Raw genomic sequence first — 16360 nt, 5'->3', positions numbered from 1 at the left:
ATTGTGCCTCAGAGAGGTATATGCCTTAGGCAATTATGCCTCAGAGAAGGTCACCTCGCCCCTCTAACTTTTACCTAATCCTGTAACAACAAGGCATGTGCCTCCCTGCTTGCTGTCATGGAAACCCCCTGATCACAGACTTTCCCTTTAAAAACTCTGCTCACTCAGGGCTCAGGGTCCCACTTCTCTACTGCTGCCTTAGTGAGACTTGGGTCCCTACTTCAATTGTTCGCATAATAAAGCTCTCTTGCTATTGCATCTAGTTGTCTCCTAGTGGTCTCCGAGGGTCCTGTGAACCTGGCATTACATTGTGAATCGGTACTGGGGGGGAGGGAGCTATGCTATTCTGAGGAGTCTGGGAGGGGAGGGGTGAAAAGAGAGGGAAGGTGGGGCTAGGGAGAGAAGAGGGAGGGGACTGTGATCAGGATATAAAGTGAATAAACTAATTAATTTTAAAAGCCTGTGTAAATAAAGAAATAATTTGATTGCTAGTCAGTCAGAACTACACCTCACTCACTCCTTTCTCCCTGACTCCTTATTCCTTCTTCTGCCACCCTGTCAAACCACCCCGGATGGCTCCTGGAAGAAAATTATCACTCAATTCTTCTACAAGAAAGAGTACCTCCTACAGATCTTAATAGACTACCAGATTTAAGTTATTGATAATTTTATACAACATGGAACCTTTTTCAATAAATACATCCATATTGGATATTCTAAAGTGTACCAAAATGTACAGATAACTAGAAGGCTTGGTTATTAATGGGGTTGTCATTCTAATATAACTAGTGGTGTAAAATCCCTACAACATTCTGAGGCAAGTACCCATCTGAAACCCGATGTTTTACACAAGAAGATTTCTGAGTTTCTTTGGATGCAGATTCAAACTTCTTTAATTCCTAGTTCCCTTTGAAGAGGTCACACATGGGTCCTTGTTAAATTTTTATAAAAACATGAAAAGTACTGGAACATAACATACTAAAGTATAAATATTGTTATTATAAAAGAGAGGTTTGGGAGCAGAGAAGAGTTGAGGGATGCTCATGATGATTCAGAGAAGATCAAGGACCCTACAGAGAAAGGGTATAATGGTCATTCAAGTTCTATGCTGGTAAAGAGCAGGCTAAATTTTGCTTGTTGTCTGAAAGCATGAATAATTCCAAACTTAAATATGTAGACTAATTTGTTTTGAGGAAGAAATTTTAAAGAAATCAGGCTGTAGCTTAGCAAATCCTTAGAACTCTGAACCAAGTAAGTCTACAGTGAAAAGATTAGCAATTAAGTCTGGAAAACCAAAGTCACTTGAAAACTGAAATCTCAACTGAAGACCCTACTGAAGAAATCCCTTGCTTCTGGGATTCACCTTCCTAGTGCAGTAGATCCCTGTGGTCTTCAGAAGCTGCCATCAAGAAATGATTCAAGGAACTCATTATCTCACTGACATTTACTCCAAGTTTCATAGAAGATTGCTGGACACTTTTCTTTACCATGTTCCTCCTCTGATAAGGCCAAAGCCACTGAAGAGCATCATCATCCTCTTTGTTTTCCACAAATTTTAAAATGTTTCATATACAGAGTCACCAAATCCCTTGTCTCTCATAATTAGTGAATCAGGATAATCAAATGCATATTTGCCTCTTTTAGTTTGTAAAATAGTTCACATCATGGACTTTTAGTTCTCTCTGAGCTTCCATGGGAGGCTTCAGTAACTGGAGAAATATTCAGTAACTATAATTGTAGCAAATTGGAAAGCCTATCCCAGATACTCAAAAAAATCATACTTACATTCAGTTACTCTATAAAACTTCTATAAACACAATGTTTATTTGTCAGAGTCCTTTAGAGGATCAGGATTCAAATCTCTATCATGTGTTTATGTATGTATTATGTATGTATATATGTATAATCTATATCTATGTATATCTGTCTATCATGTATCTCTCATCCAAAGCACTGATCTTTCTTTCTTTCTTTCTTTCTTTCTTTCTTTCTTTCTTTCTTTCTTTCTTTCTTTCTATCCAACTATCAAAGCAATTTATTAGACAAGTTTACAAGATGTGGTCCAACAGGTACCATAATGGCTGTCTACCAAAAGAAGGTCTATGAATGCAGTAGGTGTTTGGGTAACAATGCTGCACATTTCAGTTGGACTGCAGTATATTCTGATTCAAAAAGTAAGCATTAATGGCAGTGAAGGAATGGACTTGCTAGTGAGATTGAAAGCTAGCAAAGATAACAAGCCTCCTTCCACGTCCTTTATATAGGCTGCCAACACAAGAAGTGGTCCATATTAAAGGTGGGTCTTCTCATCTCAAATGATCTCATATATATATATATATATATATATATATATATATATATATATATATATGCATGTGTGTTTTAGTTATTTATTTTTATAATTTATTCACTTTATATCCTGATTGTAGCCACCTCCCTCATCTCCTCCAGGTCCCAACATCACCCCCTCTTCCTCACCCTATCCCCTTCCCCTAGTTCACTGAAAGGGGAGTTCTACAACCCTACTATCTGACCCTAGCCTATCAAGTATCAACAGGACAGCCTGGATCCTCTTCCTCTGTGGGCTGGCAATCAAATGAGCTCTATTACTGTCATATCTCCTTATCTCATATATCTGAATGAGAAATGAGACTTTGCACTTCAAAGGATTTAATAAAGGAAAAAAAAATCTCTCACAGATTTTCCCAGTCATTTGAGTTTCAGATAATATCAGATGTGGTCAAGTGGACAACCAAGAATTGTCTTCACATGGTCCTAATAAGTTACAGTGGCTATTTGATGTATGACTTAATAACAAACTAATTTTAAAGACTTCACTCTGGTATTTCATGTTTGCCCATTGGAACATAGTCATTGCTGAGGATCCATCACCTAGCCCTAGTAGTCATGGAAACATAAGAATCTTTATAGTAACTTGTTTCTCTTCAGGTTGGCAGTCAATAACATTTGGACTTCCTTAGAAGAGAAATAAAAAGGTAAAAAAATGTATATTCTGTATGGTTTTCATTAACCACCTTCACTATCCTAGGACAGAGGATGCTAAAGAAGGCTGCTGACATATAGATTAGGGTATTTTTGGACATCCCTTCCATTTGAGGAAATCCTGCTGAACATCATAAGTGCCAGGAAGCCTTGTATGTATGAATATTAAGTCTCCTGGGCCTGAATTGACCACATATCTGTGTAACTCACTGGCGTTATAAAAGGGAATTAGTGACTGTGTGATACTTCCCTATGTATAAAATGGGGCTAATATGTGTGTGGGTAACATCGAATGGTTATTAGTCTCTGGGATTTTTTAAAGTTGGTTCAAATGAAGCAAAGCCTGTGCTTTGAATCCAAAGGTCTGTGAGAGCCCAACAGTCAGCAGGGCTTCATGTTGAGCAGGAACATGTGACTAACAGAACTTCTTTCATTCAGAGCAATCAGCTCCTCTTGTGATGATGCTCTGACACATATTTCCAGTGACTTAGAAGATGAGTGGTCATATCAGCATCCTCCAAATAGATCACGGCAATGACAACACTAAAATGTAAAAAGAAAATATGCTTTCAACTTGTTTCTTTACAATACTTTTGTATCTACTCTTTGGGGTTTAGACAAGGCAAGCACCACATTCTGCCAAGAGCACACATTTGTCTCACATAAAATTACTCTCCATCCTGATTTCATTTCTGATTCAAAGCATACTGCTCCTGCAGTCCACTGCCTTAGACCTGCCTTGGCAAGACAGAGCTCATGGTGGTACTGAAGCCACCATCAATTGCAAACCCATCTTTTTGATGTAATTTCCCAAGTAGTACATCAACTGCCTTCACCCTTTTAAGAAGCACAAGCCACAGAAGATTCTGGAACGTTGGGTAGCTGGTATGTAATGCTTGCTGGCAATCCCTTTTGTAGGCTCCTCAAATTTCTGCATGTGCAAAGTAAGTTATACACAAGCTGGAATCAATGAAGAATGTTGCTTCTTTCCTTTCTGCTAAATGACTTAGGACATCTCAACTTGATTCTCCCAATTTCTTGTTTTTTCCTTTCTGTTTTTAATTATTTTTTTTACAATTTATTCACTTTGTATCCCAGCTGTAGCCCCCTTCCTTGTATCTTCCCAATCCAATCCTCCCTCCCTATTGTCTACCCATGCTCCTCCCCAGTCCACTTCCATATGATCTAGCCTATCTGGTATCATCAGGACTGGCTGCATTGTCTTGCTCTGTGACCTGGTACAGCTGCACTCCCCCCCAGGGGGAGGTGATCAAAGGGCCAGCCACTGAGTTCATGTCAGAGACAGTCCCTGATACCCTTACTAGGGAACCCACTTGGATACTGAGCTGCCATGGGTTATATCTATGCAGGGGTTCTAGATTATCTCTATGCATGGACTTTGGTTGGAGTATTGGTCTTTAAAAAAACCACTGGGCCCAGACTTTTTGGTTTTATTGGTTTCCCTGTAGAACTCCTGTCCCCTTCAGTTATTTCTATCTCTCCCTTCTGAGAAAGGGGACCCCTCCTCCGTTGGTGGGAATGTAAACTTGTACAACCACGTTGGACATAAATCTGGCGCTTTCTCAGAAAATTAGGAATAGTGCTACCTCAAGATTCAGCTATACCACTCTTAGGCATATATCCAAAATATGAACAAGTATACACCAAGCACATTTGCTCAACCATGTTTGTAGCAGCTTTATTCGTAATAGCCAGAAGCTGGAAACAACCCAGATGTCCCTCAACTGAGCTATGGATACAGTATTTGTGGTACATTTACAAAACAGACTACTACTCAGCAACTAAAACAAGGAAATCATGAATTTTGCAGGCAAATGGTGAGAACTAGAATAGATTATCCTGAATGATGTAACCCAGAAACAGAAAGACACACGTGGTATATACTTATTTATAAGTAGATATTTGTCATGTAATATAGGATAAGCATACTAAAATCTATACTCCTAAAGAAGATAAACAAGAAGTAGGACCCTAGGGAAGTTGCTCAATACTCACTCAGAATTCAAATGGGATAGACAGTGGAAGAGGGAGAAAACAGAGAACAGGACAGGAGCCTACCACAGAGGGCCTCTGAAAGATTCTACCCAGCAGTGTATCAAAGCAGATGCTGAGACTCAGAGCCCAGAGCCAAACCTTCGGCAAATTTCGTCAATTTCTTTATTGCTACACTCAAAGATATGATTTGATAGAAGAATCAAATGAGTTGTTTCATATTATTAATTAACGTGGAGTGTAGGAATTATGTCAAAGATGACATTGGTTCAGCCAAAGCACCTCCACATACTTTATATGTTGCACCCAAATGAAGTCAATTTTAGCAAGGTGCAGTATTGAATAAAGAGCAGATATAAACTGCACATATCCATGATTCCTCATCTTTTACAAACATGTTGTTCTGTGGTCCTGAGTTGTGACCTCAACACCTCACACATAGTAACAATCATCACTCTAACACCAGATTATATCTCTATCCATTTATAAATAGAAGTTAATTTTGTGTTCATGCTGCTTTTAATTGTCAAACATTACACATAACTTTCTATAGAAATGAACACTATTTAGTAAATGTGAAAGTAATTATGATAGTGTTGTCTCCATTACACTTGGTCAACTTCCTATTCATTTTTTTGTGAATGCTTATACTAATATATTTTCAGATATATAAATAAGTCACATATGTTTTTGTTTTACATAAATGGGCATACTATGTACATTGTTTCTTTTTGCTTCTTTTTTCTAAAGGGTTATATGGCTATACAATAATCTACTACAATAATTTGAGCATTCTTCTTTTTGGACTACTCATTAAAATTATTTATAATTGTTCTGTTTTGCAAAGAATGATGCAATAAGCATTATCTTCAATGACACTACAACTCTTTATTCCATTAGCTCCAAGTGTTGAAATTACTAGTCAACAAATAGAAACATTTGAAGGATATTGTGAAATTATTGTCCAAAACATCTTACAAGCAGGACTCCTGCCACAGTCATAAATCTCAGGCTTCTTATACATATTGAACTAGTGTGTAAAATCTTACTGTTTAGACATCTTAAGTAAAATGTCAAGACAGCAGAGACAAGCGTGAGTACTTAGTACTCTGTAAACCATAACACATTCTGTTTCTAACCCCTCTGTTCTGTTCCTGGCTTCATTTTATACTTGTTCTAGCTCATCTTCAGATTTGAAGAGTGGATCTTCAGACTGACTGGCTTCCTTTGTAGCCTCTTATCTTTGGGGTTTGAAATAATCCTTACAGGTAGCAGATACTGGTGCCTCTGTAAGTTTGACGATAATGTTTTTCAGCTTGTGTACATTGGACTCTGGGAAGCTTATTACCACTTAGAGTTCAACATCTCTGGTTCCATGACCAGAATTCTGGTGTGCAGCTCTGTCAGCTCTAACTGGACCATTTCACCTGAAATTCGATGTGCACGTACTCTGATGTGACTGGCAATGTTGATTAAACGTATTGTTTTGATTTTTAGCTCAGCAACCATTAGAGTCAGCATTGTCAAAGCCCCTGTCCCTGAGATTCGGATACTGTGTTACAAGTAATCTGTCTTAATTCTGGTTGTCTGCAGCCTTTGTACCATTACTGCTGTGATCTAGAACCACGTATTAAATCTCTATGGTAAAACCACCCTGACTTTCTACCCACCCTTCCAGTTAAGAAATTATTTCTGATAAATAAACACAGTACTCATGTGTTCTCAGTAGGTATCCTGTCACTCCTTGGTGGTATTGTGTTCCTCTTTGAGATCAGGTCATTGAAAGTACAGAAGAAACTGAATGGCCAGAATGCTTCCAAAAAGGCTGATCAAAATGTCTGAAATGAGAGTGTTTGTATTTAGAAATTGTGCCAGTAGACTCCATGGCTGAATGTCCTACACCCACATGACACTCTTGTAGTCACCTATTCATTTAAAAGAAAGTATCTTTTATTTTGAGATTGTGTTTGAATTTCGAATCTTTTCTACCTGTTGATTGTTTCTTCCATGAAGATATAAATATCTCAAACTCTGCATGCCAAGATGATGTTCTCAGATCATGCCAACTTCTTATAACAAGTAAACATACTGCTGAAATGAAAATGTCATAAATCAAAGGACTAAACCTAAGGTGTGAGGTTTGTTGTTAAATGAAAAATGACACACAGTAATGTAAGCATGTATCAGGTTGAAGACATTTAAGCCCTAATGTTTAGAGCAAAATTTCCAACCTTGTCACTACTGAAAGTTTTGCTTTCTTGGGGACAGAAAGGGCAACTATGTACTTAGACTGAACAATATTATAATATTACCTGGTGGGAATTCCTGAAATGCTTATATATTTTTCTTGTGCTTTGGTGTACAAAAGTGATGTCTGTGGGAACAACTGGGTAGGATATGGGTATTACTGTGGAAGATCTCTTATGGTTAGAGGAGTATACTGTGCATGGCAAAGCCCCAAGTATTGTCCTGGATCCACTCAGTCCCAAAGAGAAAAGAGGTGTTCCCATTGAAGCAATGAAATACCCTCTCCAAATTGGAGAAATGGTGGAGGGAGCTTATGACTGTGTTTCCAAGGAGAGCTTCTGAATCTTTATTTCTTCTCAGGATGTAGTTGGAAAACAGTGTTTCCCCAATGGGCAGCCCAACTCCTGGGGTAGTGCCTACATACAGAGTTGCCTTAAAAAGCCATATTTTCCCTTTGATCCTCTTCTCTTAGTTGCAGCATTCACAATAATATGTAGGATGAGAGCTTAGTATAATAAAAAATATAAAGCATTTAGCTAAGCATCCTAAGAAGAAAGGTCGGGTAGATATCCATGTAAACTGACTGAGGAAGCCATGTAGGCCAGTAGAGCACTGGTGAAAGTTGTTGCTACATGCGAGTGTTCTAAATGGAGTTTAAGGCCAAATCCCCAGCTTATGGTGCATGTGAAGCTAGGCCTACTACTCTCCCTTCCAAACACATCAAGAAAGGGGTGAATCATGACTGAAAAAAATCAATTAAACCTATTGGGAACAGGAAAAGATTAATTAGTCTAGTGATTCCAAACCATGTTGTAAGTAAATACATGGCTTTAGTTTTAAAAAGATAATTGATTGAATAAAGGGAGCAGAAAGTTTGCCTATTTAAGGATTCATTTTGAAGGTGAGAGCCTGCCCATATTTTCTCATATATTTGGTGCTGTTCTCCAGACCACCTTGGTGGTCTTATCAAATCGTATCATTGAGATTTCAATGACAACAGAAGCAAGAGAAATCCTATAAACTTACTGAAACTGAACAACTCTCTACTCAATGACCATTGAGTCAGGGAAGAAATAAAGAAAGAAATTAAAACTTTCAATAATTTAATGAAAATAAAAGCAGAGCATACACAAATTTATGGGACACAATGAAAGCAGTGCTAAGGAGAAAGTTCATAGCACTAAGTGCCTTCATAATGAAGTTTGAGGGTTCTCAAACTAGCAATTTAAAAACATACCTAAGTGAGGATTGATCATCTTACTCTAGGTCCTCTTTCTTGTTTATCTTCTTTAGGTGTATAGATTTCAGTATGTTTATCATAACTTATAGGTCTAAATAAGTGAGTATATACAATGTGTGTCTTTCTCCTTCTGGGATACCTCACTCAGAATGATCTTTTCTAGATCCTACTGTTTTCCTGCAAATTTTATGACTTCCTTTTTCTTAATTTTTTTTATTAATTACACTTTATTCATTTTGTATCCCCCCATAAGCCCCTCCCTCCTCCCCTCCCGATCCCACCCTCCCTCCCCTTTCTGCATGCATGCCACTCCCCAAGTCCACTGATAGGGGAGGTTCTCCTCTTCTTTCTGATCTTAGTCTATCAGTTCTCATCAAAAGTGGCTGCATTGTCCTCTACTGTGGCCTGATAAGGCTGCTCCCCCCTCAGGGGGAAGTGATCAACGAGCAGGCCAATCAGATTATGTCAGAGGCAGTCCCTCTTCCCATTACTATGTAACCCACTTGGACACTGAACTGCCATGGGCTACATCTGTGCAGGGGTTCCAGGTCATCTCCACGAATAGTCCTTGGTTGGAGTATGAGTCTCTGGGAAGTTCCCTGTGTTCAAATTATCTTGTTCTGTTGCTCTCCTTGTGGAGTTCCCGTCCCCTCCAGCTCTTACTATTTCCCACTTCTTACATAGAATTCCATTCACTCTGCCCATCAGTTTGCCATCAGGCTCAGCATCTGCTTTGACGGTCTATACTGCAGAAGCTTTCAGAGGCTCTCTGTGGCAGGTTTCAAGGTTGTTTCCTGTTTTCTTCTGGCTTTCAGAGGCCCTTTGTAGCAGGTTCCGAGGTTGTTTCCTATTTTCTTTTTCTTCTGATGTCCATCCTCTTTGCCTTTCAGGATGGGGATTGAACATTTTAGTTAGGGTCCTCTCTTTTGCTTAGTTTGTTTAGATGTACAGATTTTAGTGGGTTTATTCTATATTGTATGTTTATATGAGTGAGTATATACCCTGCGTGTCTTTTTGCTTCTGGGACAACTCACTCAGGATGATCCTTTCCAGGTCCCACCATTTACCTGCAAATTTCATGATTTCCTTATTTTTCATTGCTGAGTAATACTCCATTGTATAGATGTACCACGGTTTCTGCATCCATTCTTCAGTTGAGGGGCATCTGGGTTGTTTCCAGCTTCTGGCTATTACAAATAAAGCTGCTACAAACATGGTTGAGCAAATGTCCTTTTTGTGTACTTGTGCCTCTTTTGGGTATATGCCTAGGAGTGGTATGGCTGGATCTTGAGGAAGCGCTATTCCTAGTTGTCTGAGAAAGCGCCAGATTGATTTCCAGAGTGGTTGTACCAGTTTACATTCCCACCAGCAGTGGAGAAGAGTTCCCCTTTCTCCACAACCTCTCCAGCATGTGTTGTCCCTTGAGTTTTTCATCTTGGCCATTCTGATGCGTGTAAGGTGAAATCTCAGGGTTGTTTTGATTTGCATTTCCCTAATGGCTAATGAGGTTGAGCATTTCTTTAAGTGCTTCTCTGCCATTCGATATTCCTCTACAGAGAATTCTCTCTTTAGCTCTGTTCCCCATTTTTTAAGTGGATTACTTGGTTTATTGCTTTTCAGCTTGTTTAGTTCTTTATATATATTGGATATGAGTCCTCTGTCAGATAAAGGGTTGGTGATGATTCTTTCCCAATCTGTAGGCAGTCGCTTTGAAACTGAAGTCCAAGTGGATCAAAGACCTCAACATAAAACCAGACACATTAAATCGGCTAGAAAAAAAAAAAGTGGGGAATACCCTAGAACTCATTGGTACAGGAGAAAACTTCCTGAACAGAACACCAACAGCACAGGCTCTAAGAGCAACAATCAATAAATGGGACCTCATGAAATTGAAAAGCTTCTGTAAAGCAAAGGACTTCCTTTTTTTTTTTAATTGCTGGGAAAGAATCTTCACTAACCCTTTATCTGACAAAGGACAAATATTGAGTATATACAAAGAACTAAAGAAGCTGCTTTATATATACTGGATATTAGTCCTCTGTCAGATAAAGTGTTAGTGAAGATTCTTTCCCAGTCTGTAGGCAGTAGTTTTGTTCTGAAGACAGTGTCCTTTGCTTTACAGAAGCTTTTCAGTTTCATGAGGTCCCATTTATTGATTGTTGTTCTTAGAGCCTGTGCTGATGGTGTTCTGTTCAGGAAGTTGTCTCCTGCACCAAATAGTTCAAGGCTCTTGCTCACTTTTTCTTCTAACAGGTTGAGTGTGTCTGGTTTATATTGAGGTCTTTGATCCACTTGGACGTTTCTGCAGGGTGATAAGTATGGTTCTATTTGCATTTTTTTCTACATAAAGACATCCAGTTAGACCAGCACCATTTGTTGAAGATGCTATCTGTTTTTCATTGTATGCTTTTGGTTTCTTTGTCAAAAATCAGGAGTCCATAAGTGTGTGGGTTTATTTCAGGGTCTTCTATTCAATTCTATTGATCTACCATTCTGTTTCTATGCCAGTACCATGCTGGTTTTACTATGTATGTGCTCTACAGTACAACTTGAGATCAGGGATGGAGACACCTCCAGAAGATCTTTTATTGTAAAGAATTGTTTTAGCAATTCTGGGTTTCTTGTTATTCCTTATGAAGTTGAAAATTTTTCTTTCAAGTTTCAAGGTCTGTAAAGAATTGTGTTGGTAATTTGATGGGAATTGCATTGAATCTGTAGATTGATTTTGGTAAGATGGCCAGTTTCACTATGTTAATTCTGCCAAGCCATAAGCATGGGAGATCTTTCCATCTTCTGATATCTTCTTCTAATTCCTTCTTCAGAGAATGGAATTTTTTTCATACAAGTCTTTGACTTGCTTGATTAGGGTTACACCAAGGTACTTTATGTCCTTTGTGCCTATTGTTTCCTAATTTCTTTCTCAGCCCATTTTTCTTCTGTAAACAGGAGGGCTACTGATTTTTTTTGAGATAATTTTCTATGTAGCTACTTTGATGAAGGTGTTTATTAGCTGTAGGAATTCCCTGGTAGAATTTTTTGGGTCACTCAGGTATACTATCATGTCATCTGTGAATAGGAATACTTTGATTTCTTCCTTTCCAATTTGTATCTCCTTAATCTCTTTTAATTGTTTTATTCCTCTAGCAAGAACTTCAAGAACTATGTTGAAGAGATATGAAGAGAGTGGGCAGCCTTGCCTTGTCTCTGATTTGAGTGGGATTGATTTACATTTCTCTCCATTGAGTTTGATGTTGGCTATAGGCTTGCTGTATATTGCCTTTACTATGTTTAGGTATGTGCTTTGTATCCCTGATCTCTCCAAGACTTTAAACATGAATGGATGTTGCATTTTGTCAAATGCTTTTTCAGCATCTAAGAATATGAACATGTGGTTTTATCCTTCAGTTTGTTTATATGGTGGATCATATTGATGGATTTCCATATATTGAACCACGCCTGCATGCCTGGAATGAAGCCTACTTGGTTATCATGGATGATATCTTTGATGTATTCTCATATTCGGTTTGCAAGTAGTTTGTTGTTGCATCAATTTCCATAAGGGAGATTGGCCTGAAATTGTCTTTCTTTGTTGGGCCTTTGTGAGGTTTAGGTAGCAAGGTTACTGTGGCTTCACAGAATGAGTTTGGTAATGTTCCTTCCATTTCTATTTTGTGGAATAGTTTGAAGAGTATTGTTGTTAGCTCTTTGTTGAAGGTCTGGTAGAATTCTGTGGTGAAACCATCTGGCCCTGAGCTTTTTTTTTTTTTTTTTGCACAGGAGATTTTAATGACAGCTTCTATTTCCTTAGGGGATATAGGACTATTTAATTGATTACCTGGTCTTGATTCAGTTTTGGTAGTTGGAATTGATCAAGAAAATCATCCATTATATTTAGATTTTCAAATTTTGTGGCATATAGGCTTTTGCAGTAAGACCTAATGATTTTCTGAATTTCCTCAGTGTCTGTTGTTATGTCCCTATTTTCATTTCTGATTTCGTTGATTTGGATAGTGTCTCTCTGCCTTTTAGTTAGTTTGGCTAAGGGTTTGTCTATCTTGTTTATTTTCTCAAAGAACCAGCTCTAGGTTTCATTGATTCTTTGAATTATTTTGTTTCTAATTTATTGATTTCAGCCCTGAGTTTGATTATTTCCAGCCATTTTCTCCTCTTTGGTGTTCTGCTTCTTTTTTTTTTTTTTTCTTCCTAGGGCTTTTAGGTGAGCCATTAAGTTGTTTGAATGAGAGATTTTTAGTTTTTTCTTGAAAGCACTTAGTGCTATGAACTTTTGTCTTAGCACAACTGTTGTAGGTGGTTATTAATATTTATTATTGTTTTAACTTCCTGTAACACTGCTGTTAATCCTCAGCGGCTGTATAACCAAATCACCACACAGAGACTGTGTTTTTAGTTAACCTAGAACTCAATGCTGGGCAATATTTACTCTTTCCTAAACCTCCAAGCCCTCAGTTTCCTAACATTTAGATTTCCCACATTTTACTTGCTTTTTGTGAAATCTTAGTTCTGGTTCATGCTTTAAGTCCTCCAAGCTCTCTCCTCCCGCTCTGCTCTCCTCGTGCTCTCTCCTGGCGCTCCTCCTCCTTCTCGCCCCTTCCTGTTCTCTAGCTCCTCCCCTCTTTCCTGTCCTCTGGCTCCTCCCATTGCACAACACTGTATCTAGTTGCTTTATTTGTGTCCTGTTTACACAAGAGTGAGTATCACAATGCAATATCCAGATTGAAACCAGAGAGTTGGGGGTGGGGAAATTAGCATTTGAATTAACAAGGGTAAGGCATATACATTTTAAAAGAACATTATACCAACATACAACTTTCATTGTGTTCCTTAAGTTTGGGTAGGTTGTGCCTTCATTTTCATTGAATTCTAGGAAAACTTTATTTCCTTTATTTATTTCTTCCCTGACCCAGCTGTCATTGAGTAGTGAGTTGTTCAGTTTCCATGTGCATGTAGGCTTTTTGCTATTTCTGTTGTTGTTGAGGTCCAGCTTTATTCCATGGTGGTCACATAAGATACAAGGGATTATTTCGATCTTCTTGCATCTGTTGAGACCTGCTTTGTGATCTATTTTGGAGAAGGTTCCATGAGGTGCTGAGAAGAAGGTAAATTCTTTTGTGTTTGGGTGAATGTTTCTGTAAATACATGTTAGGTCTGTTTGATTCATGACTTCTGTTTGAGTTATTGTTTCTTTTTTAACTTCTGTTTTGTAGGCCTGTCCTTTTTTGAGAGTGGGGTGTTGAAGTCTCCCCCTATTAATGTGTGGGGATCTATGTGTGGTTTAAGTTTTATTAATGTTTCCTTTACAAATGTGAATGCCCTTGTATTGGGAGAATAGGTATTCATTATTGTGATGTCTTCCTTGTGGAATTTTTCCTTGATGAGTTTGAAGTGTTCTTCCCCATCTCTTTTTATTAATTTTGGTTGAAAGTCTATTTTAATATATATTAGAATGGCTACTCCTCCTTGCTTCTTGGGTCCATTTGCTTGATAAACCATCTTCTAGCCCTTTCCTCTTGGGTAATATCTATCTTTGTGACTTAGGTGTGTTTCTTATATGCAACAGATTGTTGGGTCTTTTTTACGCATCCATTCTGTTAGTCTTTGTCTTTTTATTGGAGAATTGAGTCCATTGATGTCTAGAGAGATTAATGAACAGAGCCTGTTAGAACTTTTGATTTTGATGTTGGCTCTGGTAATGTGTTTGTGTGTTTGGTGACTTTTATTTTTGCTGTAGTGAGGTTATTTATTTCCTGTTTTTTTCTGAAAGTAGTTAGTTTTCTTGAGTTGTATTTTTCCTTGTAGTATCTTTTGTAACCCTGGATTTGTGTGTAGGTACCACTTAAATTTGTTCTTGTCATTGAATATCTTGTTTTCTCCATTTATGAGGACTGAGAGTTTTGCTGGGAATAGTAGCTTGGCCTGACATCTGTGCTGTCTTAGTGTCTGTATGATATCCATCCAGGCCCTTCTGGTTTTCATAGTCTCTGTTGAAAAGTCAGGTGTAATTCTGATGGGTTTGCCATTATATGTTAAAGACTTTTTTCCTTTGCAGCCTTTAGTATTTTTTCTTTGTTCTGTACACTTACTGTTTTTATTGTTATGTGGTGGGGTGATTTTCTTTTCTGGTCTAATTTATTAGGTGTTCTGTAGGCCTCTTGTATGCTTATAGGCCTCTCCTTTAAGTTGGGGAAATTTTCTTCTATGATTTTCTTGAAAATATTTTCTGGCCTTGGAGACAAGAATCTTCTTTTTCCTTTATTCTTATTATTCTTAGGTTTTGTCTTTTCATGTTGTCTTGGATTTTGTGGATGGTTTGTGTGAGGAATTTTTTAAATTTATTATTTTCTTTGATGGATACATTGATTTCTTCCATTGTATCTTTCACACCTGAGATTATTTGTTTCATCTCTTGTAGTCTCTTGGTTATGCTTACCTCCGTACTTCCTGTTTGCTTTCCTAAGTTCTTCCTCTCAATTATTTTCTCCATTTGTTTGTGTGTGGCTTTTTTTTTTCATTTTTCCAATTCTATCTTCAGATCTTGAACCGTTTGTTGATTTCCTTCACTTGTCTGACTGTATTTTCCTGTTTTTCCTTCAATTCCTTCACCTGTTTTTTTTTTTTAACATTTCTCTGTTTGTTTTATTTCTTTCAGTGATTTAATCATTTCCTCTCTGAAAGCCACAAATTGGCTGCATCTTCCTGTATTTTTTTTTTAGTTACGTTTTATTAACTCTGTATCTCAGCTGTATCCCGCTCCCTCATTCCCTCCCAATCCTACCCTTCCTTCCTCATCTCCATGCACTTTTCCAAGTCCACTGATAGGGGAGGACTTCCTTTCATCTGACCCTGGTTTATCAGGTATCTTCAGGACTGGCTGCAAAGTTCTCCTCTGTAGCCTAGCAGGGTTGCTCCTCCCTTGGGGGTGGGGAGGTCAAAGAGCCCACTATTGAGTTCATGTCAGAAATAGTCCCTGTTCCCCTTACTAGGGTACCCACTTGGATACTGAGATACCATGGGCTACATCTGAGCAGAGGTTCTAGGTTATATCTATACATTGTCCTTGGTTGGAGAAACAGTCTCATATAAGACTCCTGTGCCCAGTTTTTTTTACACATTTTTTTTCCTCCATTAACCTCTTCATAAGCATAGATGTAAGGTCATCTTCTTGAATTTCACTATGTTAGGGTGTCCAGAGCTACTTGCCCCTGGATGACTGGGTTCTGGAGATTCCATATTGCTTTACAAACTTTTGCTGGTTGTGCTTTTACGCTGGCTTCTACCCATCTGGTTGTCTTGGGTGTTGACTGTTAATTTCTGGTGCCTGCTGGAATCCTGTGGTGGGGAAAATCTCCTTGGCAGGGTTCTGAAGGAGGTCTCAGCTTTTTGGGTATGGTCAACTGAATGGCTGTGCTTCTCAGGAGTTGTCACAGTTCATCTCAGGCATATGGACCTGTGTGGTAACTGTGGTGTTCAAGAAGGCTCTCTTCTCATCAGGAGAAATCCTGGAGATGGCTGCTCTGCTTCTGGGTTTCTGAATTTAGTGAGCTGCTTTTGCTACTCTTAAGTTGTATTTGCTTGGTGCAGCCCTCTTGAAGAACCAAGGAGTCCTGTTGTTTCATCAGTTTAGCTAGGGATAACTGTTCTCACTTTGGAGCAATATCTGAGGGCTGCTCCAATGGCTCTGAGGCTTCTTTAAGTCTGAGGTTGGAGCTGTGTGCCCCAGTACCTTAGCCATAATCAATGGCAGGTGAGCACAGTACTTTTGCGTGTATTAGGAGTCCAGAGCCTACAGCCTGCTTGAACCCAGAAACTTTTCTGGTCCTGGGTGTCTTGAGGGTTGGA

The 16360-nt window shown here is 38.5% G+C and overlaps 1 pseudogene; it reads left to right on the top strand.

Moving 5' to 3' along the window:
* Positions 1-2129: 2129 nt before the first annotated feature.
* Positions 2130-6975, top strand: LOC129669354 (uncharacterized; annotated as a pseudogene).
* The last annotated feature ends 9385 nt before the right edge of the window (positions 6976-16360 follow it).

This window comes from Psammomys obesus, unplaced genomic scaffold (genome assembly GCF_907164565.1).
Source record: "Psammomys obesus unplaced genomic scaffold, mPsaObe1.curated_primary_1811, whole genome shotgun sequence".
Taxonomy (NCBI): domain Eukaryota; kingdom Metazoa; phylum Chordata; class Mammalia; order Rodentia; family Muridae; genus Psammomys; species Psammomys obesus.
Note: the sequence above shows the minus strand (reverse complement) of the source record. Positions and strands in the feature narration are given on the sequence as shown.